Source organism: Galleria mellonella, unplaced genomic scaffold (assembly GCF_026898425.1).
Source record: "Galleria mellonella isolate WM207_F2 unplaced genomic scaffold, CSIRO_AGI_GalMel_v1 utg33, whole genome shotgun sequence".
Lineage (NCBI taxonomy): Eukaryota > Metazoa > Arthropoda > Insecta > Lepidoptera > Pyralidae > Galleria > Galleria mellonella.
Genome location: NW_026442079.1, coordinates 7,297,193 through 7,320,344, shown reverse-complemented (window position 1 = coordinate 7,320,344; position 23,152 = coordinate 7,297,193). Strand labels below are relative to the sequence as shown.

The window sequence follows — 23,152 nt, the reverse complement described above, 5'->3', positions numbered from 1 at the left end:
AAAGCATAAGTAAATATTTTACTATGCTGGCCAGACTGCTTGGTATAGGGTTTAATTTCTTCCATTGATACGTTTTGTCTTGCTTACGCAATTTTCCGATATCGCAGGAATTAAGCGAACTCGTAACACATTGTACGGAATATTTAAAAAAGAAACTTACTACTAACTTTATAAATTTCTGTCAACGTTTCTAAAACATGAGAACTAATACACGATCGATAATGAGATTCATGGAAATATTTGTGTTTTATATAAATGCTTACATATATAAGCGTCTTCTTAATTAAGAAACCTCAGCATTCATTATCTAATTATTTGTCAAAATAACTAGCACGTAAAATTAAAGATTCACTTTTTAATATAAAAAATATTAAAATATACATTGAAAAAACATTTTATATCATATATATTTTATATGTTTCTTATAATAATTTAGCACTAATTGATGTTAATATCATCATCATCATGCCAGCCCTTAACTGTCCATTGTTGAACATAAGCCTCCCCTTGGAGAGTTTTGCTAGTAGTTGCCACGCTTGGCAGGCGGATTGGCAACTGTAGCCGTACTTTAGAGATGTTTTAAGAGGGACGCTGCTGATCATCCCTCGTCCTCCCTTAGTCGGCTCTTACGATACCCACGGGATAGGAAAGAGTGGCCTATTCTATCCTGGAACCATACGACCATAAATTGATGTAATTATGTACAAATAGCAGTTTTGAAGAAAACATTCGTCATAAATCTATATGATTTTATAAAAATCATAATATCCAATAACCAGTGTACTAATCCCTTGTCCTGTTGTGGAGGCTACCCGCAAACAGCTTGTGTCTAAAATTGAGAGTATTCTTGCCAGTCTTCGGCTGGGGTATACTAAACTTAGTCCAATTCAACCCTACCAAGACACAAGCTTGCCCATTCACCGCTAAGAAGTCTCCATTTGTTGTTGCTCCGAAATGCCAGACCACGTCCGCTATCATCGTCAAGAACATTGGAATTCTTGATGTCGACATTTCCAGTACGGTTCGGTTCCGAAGTCATTTGGAGAACAAGGTCAACCTGACGTCCAAAAAGTTCAGTGTTAAATAAAGCGAAGCAGTACTTCACCTTGGGACCTCGACTGCTATTAAATAACTCACAAGTCTGATCCCATATGCTGTACTGTTCTCATTTGTGGGCGAGCTCCTGGATACCATCTTAGTCCTTTTGAAGCGGTCCAAAGGCGTGTAATGAGAATTGTTAACGATCCCAGATAAACAGGCGGTGCGAGCCCTTTAAGGCGAGACATTCCTTCGCTTTGCATCAACTACCATCTGTATAATGGATTGTGTTCTGAAGAACTCTTCAATATGATGCCTACAGCCGCCTTTTACCATCATACTGTTCGCTATCGGCAGGGAATCCATCCTCACACCTTAGAACCAGAATAGTTACGTATAGTGCAGTTTCAGAGGAGCTTCGTGTCGAGATTTACCGTAGAGACTACAGTATGGGGCTCCTCAAAAAGGGCGTATTAAGGTTTCTTAAATCAGCAACGCGCGCGTAACATCCCTGGTGTCACAGGCGTCCATAGACTACGGTTTACCAACAGATGGGCCGTATACTTGTTTGCCTTCACAGTGAAATAAAAAAAAAATGAATTAAGCTTGTAAGTTAAATTGTAATGAATTGTTAGTTGATTTTTTATGTTCAAAATATTTAAAGATAACCATTTAATTATAATATAATTTATTTGAGGTTTTTTGATTTATGATGATTCCGGGAAACTTGTTGTAAGAAATTATTAACACATTTCTTTTATACTACATATTATCATATTATATATAGTCTTAGCTCCCCAAAATTAATATGAATTTAATAATTTCTTTAAAACCTTTACCTCGGTTTGTAGATAGAATTGAAATTTATTCATTTTATATTACGGCTTTCTGTAGTGTGCCACTGATCAGGTGGCAATAACACAGTCGCTCATGAGGAGTCGGGAGCTCTACCCGCGTCTTATTAATATTATTATATAATATTTATTACTAAATAAATGTTATTATTGTCGCGAATCATAACGTTCATTTTCGGGAACGAAGAACGATGTCGAAGTAGCGCCATTACTACCAGGTAGCCTAGTGTATCTATCTAGGAGGCAATCAGAGCGCGTGTTTAAAGGTTAGTGAAGTTTTTTTATCTGCCTTAAGATCAGTGGTTGTAATTGTATCCTATTCCTTATATTCATATATAAATTCTAAACTACATTAATTAGGTTGTTCTTTATATCTAATAAAAGAAAAATAATTTGAAAAAAGTAAAGGAATGAGAGTTGTAAATTTAAAGTCTCTTTCTCTGTTCGTGTGAACACTGAACAATGTGGTCTACATTCAATGCGGTTTGAATTTTAGATATAATAACACCATCCATCACAACATAGTTTTCATTAGGTTGTTGTTGTTCGTAAGGACCTATTCAAAAGTATTTTAATTTTTAACTCTTGACTTGTAAAGGAAATCATTCTTGTAGTTTGACAATAAATTTCCTTTTTCTTTCGAAAAACCCGACTTCAATCGTCTCAAAATTTGTATGAGATCGACAACTTGAGCAAGCGCGCACAATGGAGTCTAATTTGCATTTACAATACTCGATTTAATCCTATCGATAGCAAAAATATTATTGTTAAAATAGGTTCGAAAGCGACGTAGACATCGCTTGAAAATATCGTTAATTGGAGAACCGAGTTTATGGAGATACTTGAAAAACATAAGGTATTATCATAATAATTTCTTTTCGATAAATGCTGCTGGAAATGATCTATTCGAAAGTAATTAATTTAATTTGTGCTTTTACTTGTAAATGGAATCACCCTCGCAGTTTAAAGATTAATTACGTTATATTTTGCAAAAAAAAAAAGACTTCAATCGTCACAAAATTTGTATAAGACTGATAATTGAGCAAGTACGGACAATGAAGTCCAATTTACGTTTACAATACTCGATTATTTAATCCTATCGGTTGCAAAAATATTATTATTGAATTGGGTTCGGAATTGGCGAAGCATCACTCAAAAATATAATTAATTGGAGAATTTTTGGAGTCACTCGAAAAATATAGGATATTATTATCATAATTTCTTTTACTTACTTCTAATTTTTGTCCGTGATTTTATTCGTGTGACCCAGATATATCGATTGACCATTATTAACGTTCTAAAGTATCATACTTCTACTCGTACTAGTTTTATCAAAATCCAAGTCAGTGATTATTACAATGTTAATGTGAGTGTAATTCGTAATTAATTATGGTTTAAATAATGGAATCACTGTGTTAGTTTTATAACCGATATGTGAATTAATTAATCCGCGAAATATATTAATTATAGATTAAGAAGAGCTTTTAAGTACAATTAATTTTTTTTTATATATATGTGATAGTTTATGGATTTATGTTTATTAGAGGTATGTAAGTAGATATGTAGGTTAATAATATGTAATTGTTAACGGCGTGGTAGGTCTGGTCGTTGGGATCCCTATGCTTGAACACAACGATGGCTGGCATATCCGTTATACTCGTAAATGGGTGCTTCTATTAGGTACTGGTCTTATTAAGAATACTGTGATTGATTATAGCATTTTATTTTTTTCTTTTATTGATACGAAGTTTATGATAGTCATTTTATCCATTTTTGTTAGAAACTTAACTTATTTGAAAAAAAAAAACAACAGCTGTGTTTCTTGCCCGTTCTTCTCAGCTGAAATTGCATTCTGAACTGAGCAGTAAATTAACAAAAAAGTGACTATTCAAAATGCCTATCATTAAGTTTACTTGATTAAAAATTATTTATTATTATTTTGCGTGAATATCGCCTCTGGTTTGATTCTCGTATCGTATATATTTGAAGTTTATTATCTATGATAATGGGATGGTAATCCCTCTGCGTTATCGGTATATGTTAGCCCGTCCATTCAGAGCCATTGTGGCAAATTCATTAAGACTTAACCGCAATGGTCTCCAGAGGGAACCACGTGAAAATCGACCTATTAGGATAGCATATCCTGCTAACACCACAAATTCCTATTACTAACAATCCATTTATATTTTTAGATATGTTGGGATAGATGTCAGGTCTGTGATTCTGTGTCCGCAGACGTTCTTCATTTGTTTCTCACAACAAAGGATATCCTCATTTGTGGGCTAGCCAATTTGTGTGATTTGCTAATTCGCTACTTAAACAACTTTCTGTCACATTTTGCGGGGGAGACGTTATATAAAATTTATAAATATAAATAGCCGATTACAACTTTGGTTTATTCACATTTTATAAACAGGGGTAGCGCCCTAATTCATAAAAATGTCAAACTTCTAATAAATAAATCTATTTTTGTTGTTTAAGTCTTTCGTTTTTTTATTTTAAAAGAAAGTTACTTAATACTTTAATAAGTTGAATTGAATTTGTAGGAGTTTATTCTAAGAAAGAGCAGAGTAAGAAAAATTTGACACATTGCCTTCAGATGTTGTATTCATTAGGCGATATAAATATACATTTAATACGTCTAGATTTTACGTTTTTCTAAATTCGATGAACATTCAAAACTACTCTTATAAGAACTATTTTTGTTAATATTCGGAATTTAAAGGCTACGTTATTGATGCTCATATCAAATTTTCCCCGTATCTGTTCATGAGCTGTTTGTGCTAAAGCTACTCAATTTAGGTCAAGTAGTATAGCCGTGAAATCGTGGTGGTGGTAAGCTACTATTGCATTTATAAATATAGATTTGAATCCTATGTCATCATGCAAGCATTGTTACTGGTTGGAATAAATAATTCGTTCGCGTAATCGGCATATATTAATTAACCAGGACATATGATAAGAAATAGATTAAGATACAATTACATTTTTAAGTTTACTATAATCAATTTGTGTTGCTTACGGTAAAGTGTCGATGATATCATACTACACATATTTATAATTATATACCTTTTTTTATGCAACTTAGAATGGTAAACAAGCTGACGGCCCACCTATAATGAAAAGTGGTAACCGTCGACTATAGACATGAGTCGGTATCATGGACTTAACAGAATATAATGTTTCGCCTATAATACCCCCATGCGTTGCCATTTCTGAGGACTCAGGTATTATTCCTCTGTACCCTGTAAATTCACTGTCATGTCCCAACATGGCAGTGATTGAAGAGTGGGCCCTTCAATCGAAACACAGCCATGCTTCACAGTAGAAACACGAATGGGAAAGAGGTACCTAAGCAAACGACTTTTATACAGTCTCTCTCCACATATAATACCTATAATAATACTGTATTGTTATGTCTGTAAAATGTTGTATTGTAGTCACTTATGTTGAAATTGCAATTTTATCATAAATAAAACCGTATTAGTGTAGTAAATCTGTTGCCATTCATTAATTTAATATTAGATTGTTATTGGTAATGAATCAAACATAACGAACTAGTTTTGCGTTTTGCGTATGTAGCACTTATACTGTACTCGTACATAATTATATCGGTAGTAATGACACAATCTATTCGTAGTATTAAATGGCATTGACCTTAATATACCCACTTGTCTGGTCATTGACAATGAAGTCAACGTACTCGCAATGTGATTTATTGGAGTTTCCGTAAATAAAACGAATTAAATTTGCTAGACGTATGTAAATAATTGTTTTAGCAATATAATTAATACGTGACGTTTAGCTGTATTCTTATTATCTATATAAAAATGGATAAAAGAGTAGTTGTATATTTAATACAGTTTCTTTTTGTTACTTTGCCTAGTCTATCTTAACTGCTGTAACTTTATAGATCCAAATGTTAAGTCATGCAAGATTTTACGTAATTGTATGCAATAGGATGTATTTCTGGTACAAATGTACGCAGACTTAATTATTAGATATGCGTTAAGGGTATCATCATGGTAAAACGTTTTTATAATAAGTTACTACGTTCTTTCATTTGAAATTTGCATTGTCTTACGATCGATGATTTTGGTATGAAAAATCTTATTCATTACGCTTGTCATTGCCTTCGAGGTTTTTTTTTAAATGTCCAATATTTATTCTATGCTCAGTATATACCTATATCAAAGACAACTTGAATGGTTGATATTTTTTTTAATCCCTTCACCCAAATACACCGGTGGCTGCCTCCAGTAATATTTCATGAATCTGCAATGCGTTCGATAACATTTAAAAATGTATGTGAGCAGTACTGTTGTATATACGTTACGGAGTGAGTTATCCACACAAAACATAAGTACAGATAATACAACACTAGTTTCGATCGATAAGTGATTTAGTATTGTATTAATCTATTTTCACCAGGGCGTTCTACTTTATAGGTAGCCAGTTATTTCGTGTTGCTACGTACCGTGTATTGCCTGTGTGGTAGTATTGTAGTAAGCTTGATCTCATATCATTCTTCATAACCCAGAAAAAACATAGTATTCTGATGCAGTCAAATTTAGCAGCGTTATATAAAAACAACCCCAATCTTATTGTTGCTAATCTATTTCTTTGAATGCGATTTCCTCATTTACGAACGATGACGTCACAAAGAGGCGGACGATGTTCAAATAAAAGTTTTATAATCTTTTGGATTTCCTTTTACATCTCATATTTTATAGATTCCAATTTGTTCAGGAGATAGTAATTGTTTAGCTCTATGCGTTGTTATGTTCAAATGTGCTCGTCAGAATGTATCTCGAGGCTAACTTTATTATAACTGCAACAACAGTCGATAATTAATACCTGCGACTAACTATCTCTGACTACCGCATTCAGGCTTCTCTAATGATTTGTGATTTGATTCCCAAATTTTCGTTAGCGTCGGTGAATGATATTTATCTTTAGTAGTAGGTACGGTATATATGATTTTATTACTATATAAAAATACCAAAAAGCATGTTTATTTAGTATTGGGAAATCACATAACATCATGATCATACCAGTCATTTACTGTCTACTTGTTCATTCCCACATATGGGGATATTTGCCAGTAGTTGCCACGCTTGGCATTCGGATTGACAATTGTAGTTAGCCTTTGAATTTACATGAAAAAATACACCAGCAGCTGCCTCCAGTAATGTTTCGTGAATATTTTGACTTTTAATTTTGTGCAAGAAGAAATAACTAGATTACATTTTTTCATTATTAGCTATCAACGTCAATTCTACAGTAACATTATAAAATGTTTGTTAAAATAACATTTGTTATATGCTTGTTTATCATTTATCACAGTTAAGTGAATACTTAAACGTACTGACCTAGAATATTCTACTTTCTATTTTTCTCTACAAATATATAAAATACATTGATTTGAAGTAGCTAGAAAGTCTCCAGTTACTTAGTGTATGGCCTCGCTCAGTGAGTTTTATCATCAGCACCACAGTGAGTGGTTTTAAAAACTCTTCAGTTTAATTTTTTGCTATCATTTCCGACATAATAACTATACGAAAGGTATTAAAAGTTATTAATTCAATGTGAATACAATTCATCTGCGGAACTTTTATATCGTACTATTACGATTTAGAACAGTTTTCCTTCCTATCATTTTTTATTATTGAAGTTCTCAAGAAAGGCATGAAAAAGCAAGTCCACGTAACAGTTATTGGTCAATTCGGTTACTTATCTCATGGGTGATCAACCCATTCGGTCGTTGATCGTACATCAAATTTTGTATGTACTTGAACTCATATTAGGCTATAATAAAAAATCTAATAGTTTCTTTACCGATTGCTATTTTAATTAATTAGTTGATAGACTTTAGAAGTCTATGTATTTTACTGACGTTAGTATTATTTTAATTCCGCTATTATTAATGTGTGTGAAACGACAAACATTTTATAGAAAGAATTACTTTTTAGTCCTATTTGATGTCTTGATGCCGTATAATCAATGGGTAGTATGCCATAATAAATATATGTATGTAAATAAATGTCGAGCTGTGACAACTTAGTTCGAAGACGCTTAACAGCGGTCCGGGGGGTCTTAGATTGATCTCTTAATTTTCAAATTAATGATTGCTTAATTTATACGTTATTGTCACTTGTTTCATGCTTTAAGGATTACGTAAAGCCATTGTCCATGTCAAAGGCCGTCGTCTATAACAAAGGCGGTTTAGAATTTTTTGTAATCTGAGGGTGACACCCTCAGAGGAATAGTAGGATTGAAATATGTAATTTCGTTTTCCACTTATAACTCAATCAAGGGTTTGGATATCATAGTATGTTCGCTTCTCTGCATATGTATGTACCTCTACATATGTATATGTATACCTCTGCATATGTATATAACACAACATGTATGTATGTTATATGTACTAAAAAGCTATAGTTTGATAGATATGTTTTCAATTAATTTTTTATTTAGTGAAATACGTGCTAACAGTACTTTTTCATGGTTCCACAACATTCTCGAATTATATTATATAATAATATTATTTGTTTAGTTTGTATTATATTGTATATTTGTGCATTAAAGTTTCGGTATATGTATATATATTTGCGGTAACTGTAAACTAATGTTATAAAATAAATGCAATCTACTGAAAGCGAAATGCCATGCAATGAATAATCACGATACCTCCAGTGCCATAAAATACATATGTATGAAATTTGATAGATGGGGTCCTGATACATCATGTAGCGTCTATTAAAAGAGGAATTTTGAAATTTCTCAGGGGAATGGGAAATAATACATGATACGAAAGGGTGAAGGTGTTATATTCTATCACTAGTTTATTATATTTGTAATATTTCTTATAATCTATTTATATTTATTATAACATCAAAATTAATATTACTTCCTTATTATATTTATTTCATTGTAATATGAAGTATATTAAGTATGAGAAATATAAAGTATATATAAATATATACTTTATATTTCTAAGAACGTAATAAATTTATTTCATTTATATGGTAATCTATATTTGCCTATATTCGTTCTCTTTCAAGTTCTTAAATCGCCCACATTTTTATGTGTTTATATTACTTCGTCAATTATATATCGACGCCAATTCTAAACCGATTTTAATAATTCTTTTCACAGTTTTATAGTCGGTATGTTTTTCTCTGTTGTATAGGTTATATATTAATTTTATCACAATTGTAATTTTGTTAAAATAACGTAGGGTCTTATATATTGTATAATAAATTTTATTATAAAATTAATCGATAATAGATTAATCGGGGAAAACAAAATTTAAAACATTAACATAATATGTTTACGTAAAGGACCGTGCTTTAACTCACGTAAATTGGGTTCCGGGATGGATTCTTAGTCACCAACCCAGGTAACAAAATTTTATTGAGTTTGGGTATTTTGGCGTTTGTTCCAAGTTATTTCATCGACTTTTATCTTATGTAAACTCGAAACTAAGCAAAAGAAAGGTTTACAATTATGGCTTCTTTGTATTTGTTACTGAGTTTGTCAAATCTAGAAAGTCTGTTTTACTGGTCAAGTAAATTGGACTATTATATACAAAAGTGATCACTGTGTGGCCGTGACCTGTGTTTTTAAACAAAATCATAATATCAAAATTTTAATTATATGACCTGCGAAATGTATACAGGATCCTAGGTATTGTAGGTAACACTAGTTACTCGTCAGATACGCATAAACTCACCCACCTTATCCTAATTATATTTTAACAAATAAAAGAAATTCATAAGGACAATGATTTTTAATATTATTATATTATCTTATTATCCTATCTATCGAAACACAAATCTTAAAATAAATCTGTGATCCTTTTTTTTTGATATGATCTGAAAAATAATATCAAATTTTTACGTTATTATCGTTATTAAATATCAGATTGTAATAATATTTTTAGTTAATATTCTTAGTTAATTTTTACTATGCATAATTAATTTGGTAGTATTTTCGCAATATTTTTGAGCAGACAAGCAAAATTTGGCATATTTTTAACCTGAATAAAGTAGGGTGTGTAATTTTAAAATGGTCATACTGACAGTGACAGATTTGATAATGCAATTCCCGCTTTAGCATGTATACACTAAACAAAACATTGTGGAAGTACAAAAAATGAACATTCGCTCATTTGCTCTAACTCCACCTTAATTCATTGACTGACTCCTAGCAACCCTATTCCTAACGATCAAACTACTCATTACTTTTTGACAAATAAGTTGTTTTGACTTCGCGTTGGCGTTTCGCGTGTCTGATGAGCATCAACGTGGTGACTAATGTATCGAAAGTGCATTAAATAAAAAGGTTGTAAGAAGCCTTCGAAAACATAGAATAGATATACACTTATGATTGAAAATGTAGTGCAATACTTTGCAAGGTTGCTTCGACATTTAACTGATGGGGTTGGTTATTACCGAAAACTAAGGGAATATAATGTTATTTTAATAAAGTTTATTTTAATAATTCTTATCTATTCCTTGTTGTAAAACAACATTTATATCTAAACGTGGGTGTATACAAAGGTAGCAGTCTGCTCGGCTCGAAAATGATTACGCCCACACTTAAGTAATTGTACAACTGTCGTAGATTGAAACCATCTTTGATATACACGTTATTATTTATTGTATTCATATATAAATATTAATATATTTAAATTTTTAAATATAGAAAATTGACGTTCTGTTAGTATGTTGTCGGTGGTGATGTGCCGCTATTAATCTATCTGCACTGGAAACTGTATTGTGATCTAAGGTTTTTATTCGAAAAGGATAGCAATTTATAGGCTTCATATGAAACAGTAGTACCAGTTAGATAAGATTACTTAGAAAAATCAAAGAAATATTATTCTTCATCAGACAGCAGGCCAAAGCTCATATGCGAATAGGACTTACAGAAAGCCATATTAACAACAACAGGAGGATGCAAATCTACCGGCATAGGTATTTTATTAATTAGCTTAAATAATTGTAACATAACAAATATGTTATATTTATCTTACATATATTTGAATAATCCTAATGGTAAACTAATTAAGTCTATTTTAATACAAACATAAGAAAAAAAAAGGTAAACAATTTGTTTATACTGCAGCATTCATACGCAAACTTACGTGTTGCGTATTATTTATTGCTATCTCGCATATAACCACGAAAATAAACCACATATATAGCACGAAAAGGTTGAAGATACTAAAACCGTTGTCTTTGTTTTCGTCTTTGTTGAAACATAGGTCTCGTAATTATTATATACGGTTACCGCAAATTTGTAGGGAACTCAGAAAATGGATCAATCAACAGATTAGTGTAGCTGATCTTAAATGCAGTGGCAGCGTTGGGGTATAGCAGTGTGGTAACTCGATTCTCTGTAATGTTGGAATCCGGTCATTTAAGCTGGAATCTGACGATCTCTCATTGTAGATGCTTGTACGATGTATAGAATGTGAATTCAACTCCAGCGAAATACTGTTTCTCTTGTACAATACAGTGTTTACGAAACGTTTGAGTAAGTTTAAATTATGCAGGAAATTTAGGACAAGATTAAGGCAATTTTACCATAATACCTTGCTTACTATTTGTAATTTTATCTTTTTAGTTAAGAATAAATCAAATATTTTTCTTCATTAAATTATCCATTACAGTTATATTCATCTACTTAATATTAATTCATATCTATTCATATGACTACGCCACCATTCCTATGTACGCAGAATACCAAATTTGTTTCATCGATCCATAACTTATAGTGAAATGTTTAATATATTCATTAATAATGAATCGCGTAAATTATTCCCGTTACCTTCGTCTTTCACTATACGGTTGTTCCGGCGACATTTTTAAAGATTGACTCATTTTCGACTTTCTACTCCATTTCCATTAGTGTGTGTACGTAACACCATGGAACGTAGCACGCACCGTTATGAGTCATAGTACTGAACTGAATTGTATACCAAGAATTTTAACAAGACAGATACAGGGATCGTTGTAAAGTTTGCGCAGTATGACATGTACATAGAATAACATGACACCTTAAATACAGGTACACTTTTAAAGGCAGCTTATAAAATATTGTAAATACACCTTGTATATTTAAATAAATGTTTTATTAATGGCTATTATTTATTAACTATCGCATTTAATGTTATGTAATTGTTAGTTGTTATAAATGCCGTAAACTTGTAATTAGGTGTTGCTTGTTTAAATCTTTTTAGGCGTGTTCATAAAATTATCAATTTGAATACATGCTTGTATATATGTATATATGACATACTATTATTATTAGGACTTATTTATTATTATTATACGATTTTACAGCAATCCACGGCATAATATTTGAAGTTCTATTTGTGTTATACTTGGTATATTTAAAATAATCTTAGAATATCTTCTTATCGGAGTTAGTCATTGAAAAAGAAAACAAATAGGCGTGATAGATATGAATGTATGTATGTATGTACGTACAAATAATAGATAAACAATAATACATTATCAATATGTACTATCTTTTTTAAACGACATAAAAAATTGGAGACTTTGTTTCGCCTGTATTTTTTGATATTTTTTGTGACTCCCATTGTTTTGTCACAAAATTGTATATAATTTTGTTTAGTTATTTGTAGATTTTATGTATAGTAATTTGTATAATAATATACCAAGATTGTTTACTAAATGTGCAATGTATAAAAACAGATTTTAGTGAATGTGATTGTTACCATTGTTTTAGCACATTAAATTTTCAGGCCAGATAGACATTCAATGTGGCCCTGCCATCAAAGTTGGTTTGTCATAGATCATGACGCAGCTATCACAGCCAGCTTTGATGAGCATGGCCTCATTAGTAACAGCACACTTGTCTCGTACCAGATCCGCAGTGTGACCGAACAGGAGGTGAGAGCCACACGTGCGTTTCTCGGGCCTAGCCTGTCAAAGCGGCGGTGAAATGTTTATCCGTCTTCATATCACAGCCACTTTGATGTGGTCGGTTTACGGAGATGACCGCTACCTAAGACGACTATGGCCGCTACGCAAGTCCGTGGCCCATTCGTAAAAATGGCCGTGCCATGTCGCTTAATCATATCACAGCCATTTTTGACGAGTTGGGCTGTGAGACATTACAGCGAACGGTGAGAAAGGTGTATCTATCACTACTCAGGTGTTTTGTCACTCACAAAGTGGTTGTCATATGTGTTCAGTGTTCATATCACAGCCAGCTTTGATGAGCGATAGGACATCGCTGACTCATCACATTGCCTCGTTTTATATTCGTAGAACTTGTGGCGCTGTAATCGCAGCTGGGGGCCAACAAAGTGGTTGTGGCGTGGTGCATCCTGTGGAACATATCACAGCCAGCTTTGTTGACTTCACTGTTGCTAAAATCACTTCTGGAAGAATCACAATATAATGTTTTTATTTAAAAATTTTATATATGTTATATGCTATGTTATATGTAAAGTTAATGTTTTGTATCTTATAAGAATATCTATGATTGTTAAATTATTATCTAATTTAACAATTATTTACCTAACTGTAACTGTAATAAAACTGTCACTAGGCCGCTTCTGTGACAAGAAAATTGATTTTGATAAAATTTGTTGTGATGGTAATTTAGCATCTGGGTTAACATATAAGATACTTTTTACGGCGGTGAATTATCTGATTCTTTTAGAAAAATATAAATATACATCACGTGAACAAACGCGAGCTTACCTATTTTAAAATACGTTTGGTCACTTATAAATTTTTTTTTGTTTTTCAGATCACTATCATGCTCCTGTCGAATCAAGATGCGATATTTTTTGTTAAATAAGGAAATCAAAGTGCTTGTGATATATTTATAATTATTTTAAATAAAATTATTCTTACATAGCTAAAGTATTTGTAAATTATTTTCTTACCCTTGAACATGGCAGACACCTTGTAGATCTTGAAGTAAACTTGGTTTAAAAGGCTTATCCTTGGATTCGAATAAGCTCAGTGAGTTGTAAGTAAATCGAGTGTAATTATAAATGTACATATCTGTCTACTAAGAGACATTTCAAGTCATTTATGAATTGAATGAAAAAAGATCAAATTTATCGCATTTATTTCTATTTTATAGTTATACCTAACTATAAACAAATTACATATTACCTATAAACAAATGTCATTGATCAAAGTTAGCATTGACCGTTCGCCTACATGGACTAAAATTCATTGAGAGGCAAAAGCAAACTGGCTCTGTCATTCTGGATTCCAGTCTCAGAATAGGTAACAAAGTTGAGAATGCTAATGTAGGCAAGTAGTGCATTATATTTACCACAACTGCGACAGTCGACAGAGTGCGGCGCCACCGATTACTAAGTAGGTAGATAGTTATCTGACCTATAAATACTCGTCAGCATACTTTTAAGATGAGTCCCTACTAGTCAAAGTGATCTGTTCTCAAAAAATTACAGATGCTCATGGACAAATTGAATGTAATAACATGATGCTCCTTGAACTTTGTAGCACCAATAAAATATGTTGACGATATTGATGGGAATACTATCGCATCTAGAAAGTTGTAATTTTCTTGATTTCATACTTGTATCTCGTTTCATTTTTTAGGATTTCATTCCTGTATGATACAAAGAAACCCTTATGGTGTAATTTTTTTAAATTAATAGATATTCTGAAAAGAGATAGTGAGACCTACGATTGGATTATATAACTTGATTACTAATAATTCTCGTTTGATATTGAGGCAGTCGCTTATATAAATGCACTATTTTAAAAACAAAATAGCAACAAAAACGATACACCCACAATAGTATTCTTTAATATTTTGCAGTCAAGCTTGTTAGATATTCTATTTATGCTATAGTAGGGGTCCATTTGAGTTATTTTTAATAAAATACAGCCTATGTTAGTCACTGACAGTGCAGCTTCTTATAGGTGAAAGAATTTTTAATATAGAATAGGTAGTCTTTGAGTTTATTTATTATAAACAAAAAAAACAATCTCTTCTTTTTTCAATGTTCTCAATTCGGTCATATATTTTTACGTTTGTTATTTTATAAGTGCTGTCATTTATGAACCGATTTGGAAAATACTAAAAATAATACACCCATAGGAAGCTACATATCAGCGAGCAACGTAGGGCTGTATTTTATTTTCAATAACATACGATAGAAGTCCGAGAAAAATTTGCTTTCAAATCGGTCCCATAGAAATGTTATCAAAATCAGTTACTAATTAGTTTTTTACAAATCAAGTCATTGACTTTGCCAGAATTAGATTCGATGCTTTTTGTAGCTAGTGTACGTCACTAACGCTTACAAGGGCAGGCATATCACTTAACCATTGCTATATCTGGTGATAGATTTCAAATCTCGATGGTATCGTACCTTCATGTTGAGTAAGCGTGACTTTTTTGTGGATGCTGTATATACTTTTAATTTCAGTAAGTACATTAGTTTCAACATTAGTTAACATTTGAGATCACACACAACCTTCGATTATATAGATAGAGAATCTTCATAGAAATGCTTCGAGAAAAACGGATCAACTTTTTCATACAATTTTGCATGATAAATAGTTATGAGTAATTCTTTTGTGACTTCTATATTTATTTTGTATTATGATTTCTGCATTTTTTCTATTGCGTAAACTCTTTTTTATTAAAAAATACGACAAGACATATATTTTATGCGTGACTGATAAAAAAAACGAGTCCGCTAATTTGACAATTAACTAACAAAAAATTGACCCGTTTTACATACAGAGTGTTATGGATATCATATAAAAGATGTGCAGTGATCAAAGTGAAACTTTGTATCATGGTTACGAACTATGCATAGGCAAATTGATTGGATTTTCGTCCCTGGAGTTTTAAAGAATTCATTATGGAACAGAAGGTGTTAATTGCATTTTCAAATCCTCCTTCCAGTCCTTATAAACATCTAATAAATAAGCGCCTACTTCAGTGTACTTGCATCATTTTTATTAAATGTGAACATTAATAACTCGTTAAAATTAATAGATTATAAATGATGCATAGAAATAAAATGAAAAAGCACTTTGTTGAAATAGTTATTTATTTTAAAAACAGAGTAAAGACTACGTACCTACCTAACATAAAACATGACCAGGTTAATGATTTTATGAATTATTGTTTACTTACCAAACATTTCGTTTTTTAGTTTTTAATTTAATCACCAAATGATTATAATAATGTACAATATGTATAATATTGTTTTTATTTTAAGCTAATAAATGTAATTAAATATGTATGGCACTTGTTTATAAATACTATTTTGCTATTTCTAGCTGATATATCTTACTGCTTGTATATAGTAACATATACAACATAGGTAAATATATTTCTATATGTTACTGTCTCGCAACACTTATTAGATACTTAAATAGTTACTAAGCATACCTGGTCGCCACTAAACATTCGTATCAAAGAAAATTTAGCATATCGATGCTCATCGATCGACGACCGCCATTTGGAAGATGCTTGCGCGCGCAATGACAAGGCGGTCACGAGGTGTGACTACATTTCTACGAAATTTGTTACTAGGTACTATTGTATGCATTCATAAATTCTGTGAATGCTTATGACATGACGAATATTTGCAATATTATTAGAGTCTTAATTTCGAGCGGGGTCTCGTAATCTTTACAACCATACAGTTTATTTTAAATTTAATTTTAAAATTAATATTACTTAGCTAAAATGATCAATTGATACCGTTGATAAATTTCCCTTTAACGACTATATTTGAAATGTAATAGGATTTGTGTCAATCTGAGAAGCCAGATCAGCGCGACATTGCAGTTGAAACGAATGATATGCTGGAATTCAGGTGCTCGTAATGAATTTAATTAAACATTATGGCGATGAAAGTATAGTTTATAGTTCGATATAAACAAATTCCAATTTCGCACAAAACGAAATGAAAACAGAAAGTCTGATCTAATTTATGTATGGATGTAGAAGACTGAAGAAGTTAAAAAATACATTCAGGTAGGAAAATGTAGCAGTCTATAATCTCTAGCTATTGCAAAGTGAAAAAGGTCGCAGGATATATAGGTAACCTAGCTATTTACATTTTTAACCGACTTTATTTGATGGTATTTTTTTGATCGATTATTTTTGCAATTCATAGGGTTTATTCCCACTGTGGTAGGGGGGAACAAGGTTTTGTTAGTAATGGGGATCAGCACCCATTGCTAGCAATAGACCCTATCAGGTCGACCTCTTCGCGGTTCCCCTCGAAACCATCGTAATGAATTTAATAACTACTGGTTTAACTTACCTGTAATTAGATCGAAAAAGCTTGACTAAAACTTTTAACAATAAAATTGATTTATTCTTGAATTCGTCACTATGGGCTAACTGATCTGCTTTTCCTTCACCTATCATCCCTCATTCATAGGGAGGAGAAGGAATTGTTAGAAATAGGGTGTAATAGCTCCATTGCTAGCAGTGTACCAGGTCGATCTCCACGTGGTTCCCCCTGGAAATCAACGTGGTTAATTCTCATGGAATACTTCACGATGGGCTAACTGACCTGCTTTTATTTTTATTTATCATCTCCCACTGGTGCCCTGCCAGCGTATACCGATAGCGCAGACAGGGTTACCATTTCATTATCACCCATTAAAAAAATCATCCCTCACTGATACCTTGCCAGTGTATACAGGTAGCGCTGGCGGGGTTACCATTCCATTACCATCTATTAAAAAAAAGCTTGAAAACTAGAATAAATATTAAATTTTGTATTGGATTCTACTCATTTTGTCGGTTGTGAAAAATGGTATTTGAATGTATAAGTAATATAAATAAAAAAATATTGATAACACGAAGATTTATAAAGCATGCTATAATATTAAAAAAAATCAGTTTAAATTTCTGTTGTACTTGGTTGGTAATAATAATTTCTTACCAACTTGATTTAATAATAATTTCGACCGGCTGAACTTTTTTCGCTTAAAAAAAATCTTGAATAATAAAGTTGAAACACATACAGTAGCAACAAGTTCTGTGCAGCTGCCTATAACACCCACGAAGGGGATCACATATTTGTTAACCTCGAACAACCCTTTTGTTCATGTTTTGAAAGCAATACATCGTATTTTGGGAATGAGAAAACAAGTTATTTTCAACTTAACACGACACGACATCATATAAATATGAGTAAATCAATTTGAATCTACATATATTTCTAGGTGGAATCAGTGTAACCGTAATAATGTATCCAGGTTTTTTTAATGGATGATAATGGAATGGTAACCTCGCTTGCGCTAACGGTATACGCTGGCGGGGCACCAGTGAGAGATGATAGGTAAGAATAAAAAGGCAGTTCACTTAGCCCATGGTGATGAATGGAACTGGAATTTAGCATGATTGATTCTACGGGGACCACGTGGAGGTTGGCCTGAGAGGGTATATTGCTGGCAACGTACCCAGGTATAGGTACTTAGTATTATTAAATTATATAATTATTATATTATATTATAATCGTGTTTTACATATATAATAGAAAGTTCTTTTATAGGGTTTCGTACCAAAAAGGTACAAACGAATTCGACGGTTATGGTGCGACTTCGTTCAATCGTCATTTATACAGCATTATATCTCAGCACATTATACACACATATATTACAATAGAAATAACTGAAAACGAATATTTTTATTTTCTTTGCTAGGAGGACCAATACGGATACTCAGTTTCAAAATTCACCTATTTGTCTGAATGGAATATTATAGGAAAGGGCTTTTTTTGTACATTTTTACAACTGATTTTTATTTATTTTTATGCTGCGTAGTTTTTTTATTTATTTTTTTTACTATATTATTGGCAAAAAAGCAAACGGCGCGTTTGATGGTAAACAGAGTTACCGCAGCGTATAGACGCCTGTAACTCTACCATGGATGTCAGGTGTGCATTGCCGACCCTTAAGAAACCTTTAAACGCCCTTTTTGAAAAACCCTATACTGTAGTCTCTAGAAAAAGACTCGGCAGGAAAATTATTTCACGACCTAAGTGTTCACGAGAGGAAGCTCCTCTGAAAGCTTTGATCGGAAATGTGAGAAAATACCATGAATCACAAAACGAACGACGAAATAAAAATGCGTTTCCGTATGTTTTCTACTCCTACCGATCTTATCTCATCTTCTGTTTTACTATCTTCATTAATATATTTTGTATACTGATTTACGCACTACTAAAGCTGCCAAAAAAATTATCCAAATATATCCAAGCCCATTTCACTTTTGTTAAAAAATTTTTTCAATATTTTCATTTAAAAATTTCGCGAATAGAATTTTTTTTAGCCATAATTGAGGAAAAATATCAAATCTCGCAACGATGCTGCACCTTTTCTTGATAATTTCTCTGTTGGTGATTTAAAACATTAAAATTTTAATACAAACTGATATTGATATTGTTGTGAACACGCGCAGTCGACTTGCTAGACAAACACGATCAATGATTAATTAAAATTATTAGTCAACTACAAGCTTATATAGCTTTATATAGCTAAAACGTCGAAATGTGCGGTGATTGACCGTACTTGCTCCGGGCATCAGAAATGCAAGATAATGATTACAAACATGATAATTATAATAAAACAATATAATATTAAAATGAAATATAAAAGGAATAATATAATGTCTACATTTAATTATTATCTATCGTAAACAGTGTTCGTTTTTCATCATATTATTTCATACTACGTTTTACATTCGAAAACTGCACTTGCGTATCACACAAGTCTATGTTTTTACGAACGGAGGAGAGTCGAACGGTGTTTGGCTCCGCCGTCCTCGTCACTGTTATTGCCACTACGGCCGCTGCTGATCTTGCTCGTCACACGTTCCGCCACACTAGTACCGCTCCTCATTTATTGATATAGTGATCGACAAAATCTTTCATTGGTTTGATACATCTTTGTTACATAGACTGCCACCATGAGATAACTGATCTATATAGATTTCTGTAACGGACGCAGATAGGTAGTCTTGTCTTGATAATATGCGGTCGTGTACTACGCTTCCATTAATATAAAATTAATTGCTACGCATTCAGATATAAGAAGTGTGCTTTTTATCTTGTTATGCTCCATCACAATGGATGTGGTGATAGAGTAAAACAGTCAGGTGTTACTACTAATGAATGAAACCTGGATCTCATAGTATGAGTATAGATAAACTTCTTACATCCTGGTTTTTACCTTCAATAAATGATACAAGCTTTGCAAATAGATGTATATTATCTATGATAAAGTCTGCACTTTTCAAATTTTACTTGATATAATGATCAGTAAATTTCGTTGTTCAGGGGTTATAAGATGAAAATTGAATCTTTTATAATAAATATCTGTGATAGTATTTAGTAATGGTTCTTGAATTGTTTGCAAACTATGTGACATAGTATTAGGTGTTAAGATGCTGATAATAAAATAATTAACTTGTGAAATGTTTTGTAGCTCTGAATTTAATATGATTACAGTATTTTCTTTTTTCAGCCTCTGTTATTTAATGCTTTGCTTTTTTTATACATAACTTTTACGTATATACATACTAGTAGGAATACCAGTGAGGAATGATAGACAAGGATAGAGTCAGGTCAGGCCCAATGTAAAGATTTTACAAAAAATTAACCAGGATTCCGTCTAGGGGGACTCTGTTGGGGTTGACCTGAAAAGGTATCTTACTAGCATGGCGCATTACCATTCAGTAACGAATATTTGGATAGGTAATTTTACCTACCTGCAAAAATCATCTTTAATTTGATGGAAAAATAATTTGGAATTAAATAAAACTGTTTTTAGCGTTTTATAACGTTTTATTAATCATTTTGTGACTCCAAAACGCAACAATATATATGTATAGTATATATATATAGTGTAAATATATTTTTTTCTCGATATGCAAGGAAGGTTCGAGAAATAGAATGGTTATTTACAATCTCTAGTAGATAATACTTATCGATATAACACTTAAGAGTTTATAGATTGAATTAGGAGTAAAGCTTGTTAGATCCTTTATAGTTAATTGTATTATAAATTATAATTATATTTAAAGGTAACTTCTAATAATGAGCTAACTTCGGTAATCTCGGACAGAGATAAGTTTGAACTAGTGCAGAGATGTAGCATTAGTTATTAAAGAAATTTTTTCATGGCTTTGAAATTTCCATTTTTAATCTTTTGAACTTGGTTCATATACTTTGGAAAAAATCCGGTCACAAATTCTTCGTGTAACCATTCAATAAAATTAAATATCATTTATTATAAGAAAACGGGCGATGTACTGAGTATAACTGCAAGCTTGCAAAATGGTGTCCAAGTAATTTAGGACTGGTATTCGACTGTCTGTATCAATTTTAGAAGCCTTTGTGTTACAATTCATGAGTTCAAATTTTCATCACCCACTTTTTTGAGTTTTTCATGTTTGTTACTTTAACTTCAGATATAACAGTAGCTGACAATGTATTGGTAGTTCATTAACAATATCAATAATTCTATTAATTATTTTAATTTATGACAAAGCTAACAAACGGTACATAAAATTTAAAATCATATTATATTTTTCTTTCCAATGGTACTTGATTATTATTACTATTATTGACTACAAGATTTTCATCATTGTGTTCTCATTTATTTAATATGTATATATTTATGTAGGTCTATATTTATTAGTTTTGTATTATTCAAATATAGATATAATGATTTTTGAATTGCGTAAATACTTATTATTGTTGTTTAAATTTCTGTTTTGCACTACTGCTGCCCACTCACTACTTCCTATGCTACTGTGCTAGATTAACTGGAAGAAATCTCTTCTAGAGATAAATTTACGTTTTACTTTCATATTATTATTACTGTATATTTTAGTGCAATAAAGAATATCCAATATTTTTATTCCAATTAAATATGTTAGTACAATATTATTCACTGCTACAGTGGCTATTGTTTTTTTAAGATAGAAGTATACTTAGTTAACTTTTATTATAAATGTAAATAATTTAATTTGTTATTATTTTATATATTTAATCGCAGAAATATATCTAGAATAAAAAGATTAGAAATTAAACTGGTTAGCAGTTATTCCGAGATTAACGAAGTCTGATGCTTAATAACAGGCCTTTAGTAACGCAATAATTACAGTTGTATTATGATTATATAACATTATTTAAAATACTTGTACTTAGTTTGACAGCCTTTGAAAATTATTTACATATGTAATCGAATTCAGTGTAACATATCAATGCCCCATATACTTTCCTTTTCAAAAGAATTGCAAATAGGTATTTTTAAAAATAATAGAACTCAAAGTTTTACGATAAACAGAGAAATCAAATAAATGGAAGATTGTTTCCAGACTACAAGTATACTAAGTACTTACAATTATGTATTTTAAATAATATTACAATCAATACTATGGAGTTTTATTAGAAAGTCACAACACCGTGAATTATTTTAAGTTAATAAATTATGTTTTTCTCACTTGGCATATTTAGTGAATAATCGTGGTATGTTTTTTTATCGATATATTACGGCATACTTCAAGAAATTTCTACAATAAAATTAATACAGACATTAATGTTTTCTTACATATTTTGTTTTTACGGAATAATTTCTATTAGACATGTCAAGTTTACAATAAGGATTCGTTTGTAACTATTTGGCATGGAACTTTAAAAACAGAGTGTAGAAATAGCAAAGCGATATACATTTAAGTTCTTGTTACAGAAGAGACAAATGTCAAATGTGGAAGTGCTATAACCACGATGTACGTATATATTTAATCGTATATGTACAGTCTTGTGCATATAATTAAAACGATTAATATTGAAAGGAACATCACAGAAAATGTTAATATTATAATCAGTAACGGATTTATTTTTAAAAACAAAATTACACCCTTTGGTATAATAATAACCATATGTGTAGCATATTTATAAAGATTACTTGTAAATATATATCACGACTTAGCCACATTCTTTAAAAAAAAAACTTAATCTTTGGTTGTGTAATTATTATTTGGAACTACTCTGAATTTCATTACAGGTCTTCAAGTAAAAATGAGTCATAAAATTAGATAAATTACCAATCCTACGAGATGGTACTTTGTTTTTTACGTATCACCAAAGATTATTGGATTTATAATAACGACACTAATTGGCCATTTAAAAATGTTTTGACTGGTTTAGCCGTATGTTTCGGGTCGTTGTTATGTTAAAACATCCA

At 31.5% G+C, this 23,152-nt stretch overlaps 1 long non-coding RNA gene across 1 annotated transcript in view; it reads left to right on the top strand.

Moving 5' to 3' along the window:
* LOC128201071 (uncharacterized) overlaps positions 1 to 13,801 on the top strand; it is a 53,944-nt gene extending 40,143 nt beyond the window's left edge. Inside the window, exon 6 of the long non-coding RNA XR_008253056.1 lies at positions 13,686 to 13,801. This is a non-coding gene — a long non-coding RNA (uncharacterized LOC128201071). The remainder of the gene's footprint in view (positions 1 to 13,685) is intronic.
* The last annotated feature ends 9,351 nt before the right edge of the window (positions 13,802 to 23,152 follow it).